Source organism: Saccopteryx bilineata, chromosome 2 (genome assembly GCF_036850765.1).
Source record: "Saccopteryx bilineata isolate mSacBil1 chromosome 2, mSacBil1_pri_phased_curated, whole genome shotgun sequence".
Taxonomy (NCBI): Eukaryota; Metazoa; Chordata; class Mammalia; order Chiroptera; family Emballonuridae; genus Saccopteryx; species Saccopteryx bilineata.
The window spans coordinates 313,145,637-313,154,452 of NC_089491.1; the positions used below are offsets into that span (position 1 = coordinate 313,145,637).

General features: G+C 44.1%; 1 non-coding gene across 1 annotated transcript; it reads left to right on the plus strand.

Annotated features, from left to right (window-relative positions):
• The first annotated feature begins 258 nt into the window (after positions 1 to 258).
• On the plus strand, positions 259 to 474 carry LOC136327750 (small nucleolar RNA U3). The gene has a single exon (XR_010729872.1). It is a non-coding gene; the product is annotated as a small nucleolar RNA U3 (small nucleolar RNA).
• Positions 475 to 8,816: the final 8,342 nt, after the last annotated feature.

Sequence of the window (8,816 nt, forward strand, 5' to 3'; positions counted from 1 at the left end):
ATTGTTCCAAAGAAGATGTACAAATGGCCAAAAAGCACATGAAAAGATAACTAATCATTAGGGAATTGCAAATCAAAGCTACAATGAGATACCATCTCATACGCATTAGGTTGGCTACTATAAAAAAACACCCAGAAGTACAAGTGTTGGCAAAGATGTGAAGAAATTGGAACACTTTGCATATTGGTGAGAATGTAAAATGCTATAGCTGCTGAGGGAAACAGTATGGCGGCAGTTCTTTTAAAAATTAAAAATAGAAAGACTATACTTTCAGGGATCATTTCTATAGTTCGTTACTAGAGAAGTTTCTCTGATCATGTAGAGCACCTGAAACCACAAGGAGGAGTTGCAGTGTTCTCTCCTGAGCGTGAAGCCGGCTCTTGGTGTTGCTTGTTCAACTGCCTTTTGCCATTGATGATCGTTCTTCTCTTCCTTTGGGAGAGTAAGAGGGAGAGAAGGTGCAGTCTGAGTGGTAGAAAAAAAGAAATTAAAAATAGGGCCTGAGCAGGTGATGGTGCAGTGGATAGAGCATCCGACTAGGACATGGTGGACCCAGGTTCAAAACCCCAAGGTCACCGGCTTGAGTGCGGGCTCATCCAACTTGAGCAAGGCTCACCAGCTTGAGCACAAGGTTGCTGGCTTGAGCATGGGATTGTAGACATGACCCCATGGTTGATAGCTTGAGCCCAAAAGTTTCTGGCTTGAAGCTCAAGGTGGCTGGCTTGAGCAAGGGGTGACTCACTCTGCTGGAGCCCTCTGGTCAAGGCACATATGAGAAAGCAATCAGTGAACAATTAAGTTGCTGCAATGAAGAATTGATGCTTCTTGGTCCTGGCCAGTTGGCTCAGTGGTAGAGCGTCGGCCTGGCATGCAGGAGTCCCAGGTTCGATTCCCAGCCAGGGCACACAGGAGAAGCGCCCATCTGCTTCTCCACCCCTCCCCCTCTCCTTCCTCTCTGTCTCTCTCTTCCCCTCCCGCAGCCAAAGCTCCATTGGAGCAAAGTTGACCCAGGTGCTGAGGATGGCTCTGTGGCCTCTGCCTCAGGCGCTAGAATGGCCCTCGTTGCAACAGAGCAACGCCCCAGATGAGCAGAGCATCGCCTCCTGGTGGGCATGCCGGGTGGATCCCAGTCGGGCGCATGCAGGAGTCTATCTGACTGCCTCCCCGTTTCCAACTTCAGAAAAATACAAAAAAAAAAAAAGAATTGATGCTTCTCATCTCTCTCCCTTCCTGTCTGTCTGTCCCTATCTGTCCCTCTCTCTGACTCTCCTTCTGTATCTGTCAAAAATAAAAATAAAAAAGGCCCTGGCTGGTTGGCTCAGTGGTAGAGCATCATCCCGGCATGTGGAAGTCCCAGGTTTGATTCCAGTTAGGGCACACAGGAGAAGTGACCATCTGCTTCTCCACTCCCCACCTCTTCTCTCTCTCTTTCTCTCTCTCTTTTCCTCTTGCAGCCATGGCTCTATTGATTTGATTGATTCATGCATATTGGCCCTGGGCGCTGAGGATAGCTCCATGGAGCCTCTGCCTCAGGCACTAAAAATGGCTTGGTTGTGAGCATGGCCTCAGATGGAGGTTGCTGGGTGGATCCCAGTCCAGGCACATGCAGGAGTCTGTCTCTCTATCTCCCCTCCATTCACTTAAATAAATTTTTAAAAAATTAAAAATACAATTACCATATGATCCAGCAATTCCACTTCCAGGTATATACCTCAAAGTATTGAAAGCAGGATCTTAAAGACTTATTTGTACACCCACATTCATAGCAGCATTACTGATAATGGCTAAAATGTGGAAACAACCCAAGTGTCCACTGATAGATGAATGATAAACAAAATGTGGTATATACATAGTATTCAACCTTAAAAAGAAATGAAATTCTGTCCTGGCCAGGTGGCTCAGTGGATGAAGTATTGTCCTAGCACCCTGAGGATGCAGGTTTGATCCCCAGTCAGGGCACATACAAGAGGCAATCAATGAGTACAACTAAGTGGAACAACAAGTTGATGCTTCTCTCTCACTGTCTCTCAAATCAATGAAAAAAAATTTTAAGAAAGAAATTCTGATTATGCCATGACATGGATTAACTTTGAAAACATTATTCTAAGTGAAATAAGCCAGTTACAAAAAAACACAAATACCAAATACTGGCCCTGGCCACATAGCTCAGTTGGTTAGAGCATTGTCCCAACGCACAGAGGTTGTGGGTTTGATCCCTGGTCAGGGCACATGCAGAAACAGATCTCTCTCTCTCTCTCTCTTTCCCTGCCACTTCTTTTCTCTCTAAAATCAATCAATCAATCAATAAGACAAATACTAAATGATTAATATAAGGTACGTAGAGTAGTCAAAATCATGAAGATGGAAGTATAGGGTGGATGCCAGGAGCTGGCAGGAAGGGAAAATGGAGAGTTATCATTTAATGGGTATAGAGTTTCAATTTTACAAGATGAAAAGACTTCTGGGCAGTGATGGTTGTATGACAATGTGAATATATTTAATACCACTGAACTGTGAACTTAAAAACAATTAAGAAGGTGGCCCTGGCCAGGTAGCTCAGTCGTTTAGAACATTAACCGCATACATCAAGGTTGCAGGTTTGATACCTGGTCAGGGCACATATAAGAATCAACCAATGGGCCCTGGCCGGTTGGCTCGGTGGTAGAGCGTTGGCCTGGCGTGCGGAAGTCCCAGGTTCAATTCCCAGCCAGGGCACACAGGAGAGGCGCCCATCTGCTTCTCCACCCCTCCCCCTCTCCTTCCTCTCTGTCTCTCTCTTCCCCTCCCGCAGCCGAGGCTCCACTGGAGCAAAAGATGGCCCGGGCGCTGGGGATGGCTCCTTGGCCTCTGCCCCAGGCACTAGAGTGGCTCTGGTCGCGACAGAGCGACGCCCCCTGGTGGCGTGCCGGGTGGATTCCGGTCAGGCGCATGCGGGAGTCTGTCTGACTGCCTCCCCGTTTCCAGCTTCAAGACAAAAAAAAAAAAAAAAGGATCAACCAATGAATACATAAATAAGTGGAATAAGAAATTAATGTTTCTCTCTCCGTCCCTTCCTCTCTCTCTAAATCAATTTTTTAAAAAAGGTTAAGAAGGTAATTTTTATTTTTTTTGGTATTTTTCTGAAGCTGGAAACGGGGAGGCAGTCAGACAGACTCCCGCATGCGCCCGACCGGGATCACCCGGCATGCCCACCAGGGGGCAATGCTTTGCCCATCCGGGGCGTCGCTCTGTTGCGACCAGAGCCACTCTAGCGCCTGGGGCAGAAGCCACAGAGCCATCCTCAGCGCCTGGGCCAACTTTGCTCCAATGGAGCCTTGGCTGCGGGAGGGGAAGAGAGAGACAGAGAGGAAGGAGAGGGGGAGGGGTGGAGAAGCAGATGGGCGCTTCTTCTGTGTGCCCATGCCGGGAATTGAACCCAGAACTTCTGCACGCCAGGCCGACGCTCTACCACTGAGCCAACTGGCCAGGGCCAAGAAGGTAAATTTTTTTATTGTGTATTTTACCACAATAAAAAATTTTATTTAGTGAAATAAACACACACAAAAAACAGGGAGAGACAAAATAATATATACTGTATGATTTCACATGTATAGGATTCAAAAACAGGCAAAATTAAACATTACTTTTTAAGGATGGTTGTCTAGAAATAAATCCATAATGTAAAGCAAGGAAATGATTACCAGAAAAATTACCAGTGATTACCTCTGTGTGAAGGATGTAAGAAGTTGTGATTAGGAAGAAATTCAAGTTGGTTACTTCAGGGATGTTGATAAATTTTTTTTTTAAGTGAGAGGAGGGGAGATAGGGAGACAGATTCCTGCATGTGCCCTGACCAGAATCTACCTAGCAACCCCATCTGGGGCCATGCTAGAGTACCAAGCTATTTTTAGTGCCTGAAGCTGATAGGCTCAGACCAACCCAGCTATTCTCAGTGCCCTGGGCCACAATCAATTGAGCCACTGGCTGTGCAAGAGGAAGAGGGAGAGAAGGGGGAGAGGAAGGGAGAGGGAAGCAGATGGTCTCTTGTTCTGTGTGCCCTGACTAGGAATTGAACCTGGGACATCCATACACCAGGCCAACACCCTATCCACTGAGCCACTGACCAAGGCCTAATGTTTCAGTGGTCACTATAATTTATTGTGTGTGTGTGTGACAAAGACAGAGAGAGGAACAAATAATATTTTACTTACAGAAAAGTTGCAGAAATAGCACAGACAGTTCCCATATACTACTCACCCAGCTTCTCCTATTGTTAATATATTGCATAACCATAGAACAACTATCAAAACTAATTGATATGGTATGACAGGATTAGCTAAACACAGACTTTATTTGAATTTTTCCACTTTGTTCACTTTTTCTGTTCCAGGAGTCAAATGCAGAATACCACATTGCATCTAATTGTCCTGTCTCCTTAGTCTCTATGTGACAGTTCCTCAGTCTTTCCAGTCTTCTAGTACCTTGACCTTTTGAAGAGTACAGGCCAATCATATTGTACAATGTTCCTCAATGAGTGTTTGTCTAATGTTTTCTCATGCTTAGATGGAGGTTATGCATTTTGATAAGCATGCCACAAAAGTGATGTATCTTCTCAGCCCATCATATCAGGATACAAATGTCAATACGTCTTATTATTAGTAATGTTCACCTTGCTCACTTAGTTAAAATGGTGTGGTGTCTGCTGGGTTTCCCTTTGGAAAGTTATTATTTTTACCTATGTAATTAAAAAATATCTTGAGGGAGGTACTTCGAAACTATGCAAATATCCTATTTCTCTTCAAATTTTTCAACCACTATTTCACTGTGCATTTTTGGGTCTTGCTGTGACAATTATGACTCTGGTGTTTTAAATATTTTATTTTTAACTTTATTCAATTTTTTTTAGAGAGACACACACAGAGAGAGAGAGAGAAAAGAGAGAGAAGGGAGAGGAGCAGAAAGTATCAACTCTCATATGTGTCTTGGCCAGGCAAGCCCAGGGTTTTGAACTGGTGACCTCAGTGTTCCCAGGTCAACACTTTATCCACTGCGCCATCACAGGTCAGGCAACTCTGGTGTTTTAATAGGAGTTCCTATTTCCCTCATTTCTTTTATCAATATATCTGTTAGTTGCAGTTCTATATGGAAGAGCTGTCCTTTCTCTCCCATTTGTAGGTTTATTTTTTTTGTATTTTTTTAAATTTTTATTTATTTATTTATTCATTTTAGGGGGGGAGAGAGAGAGAAAGAGAGAGAGAGAAGGGGGAGGAGCAGGAAGCATCAACTCCCATATGTGCCTTGACCAGGGAAGCCCAGGGTTTTGAACCGGCAACCTCAGTGTTTCCAGGTTGACACTTTATCCACTGCGCCACCACAGGTCAGGCTTTTTTTTGTATTTTTTTTTCTGAAGTTGGAAATGGGGAGGCAGTCAGACAGACTCCTGCATGCGCCCGACTGGGATCCACCCAGCATGCCCACCAGGGGGCGATGCTCTGCCCATCTGGGGCGTTGCTCTGTTGCGACCAGGGCCATTCTAGTGCCTGAGGCAGAGGCCATGGAGCCATCCTCAGTGCCCGGGTGAACTTTGCTCCAATGGAGTCTTGGCTGCGGGAGAGGAAGAGAGAGACAGAGAGGAAGGAGAGGGGAGGGGTGGAGAAGCAGATGGGCGCTTCTTCTGTGTGCCCTGGCTGGGAATCAAACCCGGGACTCCTGCACGCCAGGCCAATGCTCTACCACTGAGCCAACCGGCCAGGGCCTGTATGTTTATTTTTATTCATTTTCCTATGATACACTTTTGAAGCACACACAGGACATTTACAAACACACACTGTGAAATACAGAAAATCTCAATGACTTGTGGTAGGTCACCATGCCAGGTCCAGATTCCTTACTGGGCCATTCACCCATTCCCTGATGCCATAGGTTTGATTGCTAACAGCTCACAGATCCTTCACCAGAGAACTGCCCTCAGTCAACAAGAGGGCCACCTTGCTGGAGAATTTATGCTGTCCCCAAGGCTAGGCAGCCCACAGTGACTGACTAATAAGGGCTTATCAAAGGCCAACCTCTAGTCTCAAAAGTGTGACCAGTTTGGGGGGGGGGTAACTCATGCTGCATTACTCCCTGGGATGAGGCAGCACCGACTCCGCGACTACATCCTGTCCTGTCTTGCTGCCTCCACTGTCTTCCCCACCTTGAGAGCGTCTCTCAGTAAAGTAGCTCAGCTTCTCAGGAAGCTGACTTAAGCCAGCTTTAATTCCTGATCTCTAAGATTCCTCCTGGGAAGATGGGGGGGGCTCTGAAGGGTAAGGGCCCCCTTTCCCTGTACTTGTTGTTAGGGCAATCACAATCTTAAAAGTTACTAAGTTCATTCTGAGAAAAAACGTTTTTGTTCCTATCTTGTTTACTAAAATTAGAAGCTCAAATGTTTTGCTATGGAGCTGAGAGTTACTACAAAGAAAATGAGACAACTCTGGCGTTCAAAATCTTTGGCCTGAAGCCTCACCCCATTATTTACCTCAAGACTCTTCCTCTTTAGGGTGTTTCTCATCTGCTTGGAGTTCCAGGCCTCAAGAATTCAAGCCTTTCATGCCTCTCAAGGTCTCACATAATTACATGCTAGCCCAGTGTATTAAGAGACAGAAATTCATATAGAGTTAGAAAGAATGAGAAGATATTCAGAGAGATAAAGAGGGAGAAGGTGAGGAAGAAGGTGGATACATCTAACAAAAATTTAAAAAATCAAAAGCCCTGGCCGGATGGCTCGGTTGTTAGAGAATCGTCCTGAAGCACAGAGGTTGTCGATTTGATCCCCAGTTAGGGCACACACAGGAACTGATCAGTGTTCCTCTCTCTCTCTCTCTCTCTCTCTCTCTCTCTCTCCATTCCTCTCTCTAATATCAATAACATAAACATTTTATTTTTTTAATTTATTTTTTACAGAGATGGAGAGAGATTCAGAGAGAGGGATAGATAGGGAAAGACAGACAGGAATGGAGAGAGAGGAGAAGCATCAGTCATCAGTTTTTCATTGCGACACCTTAGCTGTTCATTGATTGCTTTCTCATATGTGCCTTGACCGCGGGCCTTCAGCAGAATGAAGCCGAGAGAGACTGAACTCAGAGGGAAAGGTTAAGCCAAGCACAGACCTCCATGTGAGTAGAGTAGGCAGCACAGAAAATGAAAGACTGCCCCGTTGAAGTAGACATTCATTTAAAATTACTAAAGGGAAGTTACAAAGCAGTGTCTGCAAAGGGTATACAAGCATACTTTAATGCATTAGAAGAGAGCTCATTATTTTGAAAGGATCCTAATGCAAATGCTTCGATTAAATACTTATTTTAGAAGGCAGATAACCCTCCCTCTAATTTATCTGTTCTAGAAATTTTAGTTGTTTATTGTTCAATATATTTGGGGGTAATGGACATGTTTATTATCTTGATTGTGGTAATGGTTTCATAAGTATAAACATGTCAAAATATCAAATTGTACACTTTAAATATGTGTGTTTTATTCTACGTCATTTATGACTCAAAAACAAAAACAAAGCTAGCACTTGAACCCTCCCCCAATGAAAACAAATGTAAGTTTTATATATCAAGAGTGCTTACCACCATATAAATGTTGAAGGGATACCATGGAGGACTGATAAAAATGAGGTAGCTAACTGGGATGGCTATCTCTTTGTGTGAGGTCTGGAGTCAGACACACTGTGTTCAAACTCTAGCATGTCTGCTTCCCACTTGGATGATCTTGGGAGAGTTATTTATCTTGCCTGTGCCTCAGATTCTTCATCTGAAAAAATGGGATAACAACAATATCTACTTTATAGGATTGTTATGAAGTATAAATGAGATATAAATTCTTTTTTTTAAATTAATTAATTAATTAATTTTTTACAGAGACAGAGAGTGAGTCAGAGAGAGGGATAGACAGGGACAGACAGACAGGAACAGAGAGAGATGAGAAGCATCAATCATTAGTTTTTCATTGTGCGTTGCAACACCTTAGTTGTTCATTGATTGCTTTCTCATATGTGCCTTGACCGCAGGCCTCCAGCAGACTGAGTAACCCCTTGCTAGAGCCAGTGACCTTGGGTTCAAGCTGGTGAGCTCTTGCTCAAACCAGATGAGCCTGCGCTCAAGCTGGCGACCTCGGGGTCTCGAACCTGGGTCCTCGGCATCCCAGTCCGACGCTCTATCCACTGCGCCACCACCTGGTCAGGCAAGATATAAATTCTTATAAAGTGGCATGTAGTAAGTACTCAATAAATGCAAGCTGTGGTTACTATTATTGTTGGTATTTTCTTCTGGAAGCAGTATGAGCCATGTTTAGTAAAGATATGAATTGGAAGGCTGTAGAGAAGATACGAGAGATTGACACAGAACAACTGCGGGGAGGTTAGTGAGCTAAAATGCCCATATGGTAACAAGACCCCAGAGGCGGGAGGAATGTGGAGTGGGCTACTCATGCTGCTCAGGTCCTGGCTCCCTCCACAGCCTAGCTCAGTGGTTCTCAAACTTTTTGAAGTCAGGGCACATTTAAAATCCTACAAATAATTGTAGGCGCACTATATACAAATTTCTGAGAAATATGTTAAAATAATTAAGTCAAATATTAAAGAAAAAAAAATAAAGTCCAAGCGTTCTTTTATGGCAATTAAACGAAATAAATATGACAAAATTAAATTTATTCTGACATTAAAAAACATTTTTATGTTACATTTTTGAGTTATGCTTTTTATAATTTGTAAAAAGGAGGGGTTGCCTGACCTGTGGTGGCGCAGTGGATAAAGCATCGACCTGGAAATGCTGAGGTCGCCGGTACGAAACCCTGGT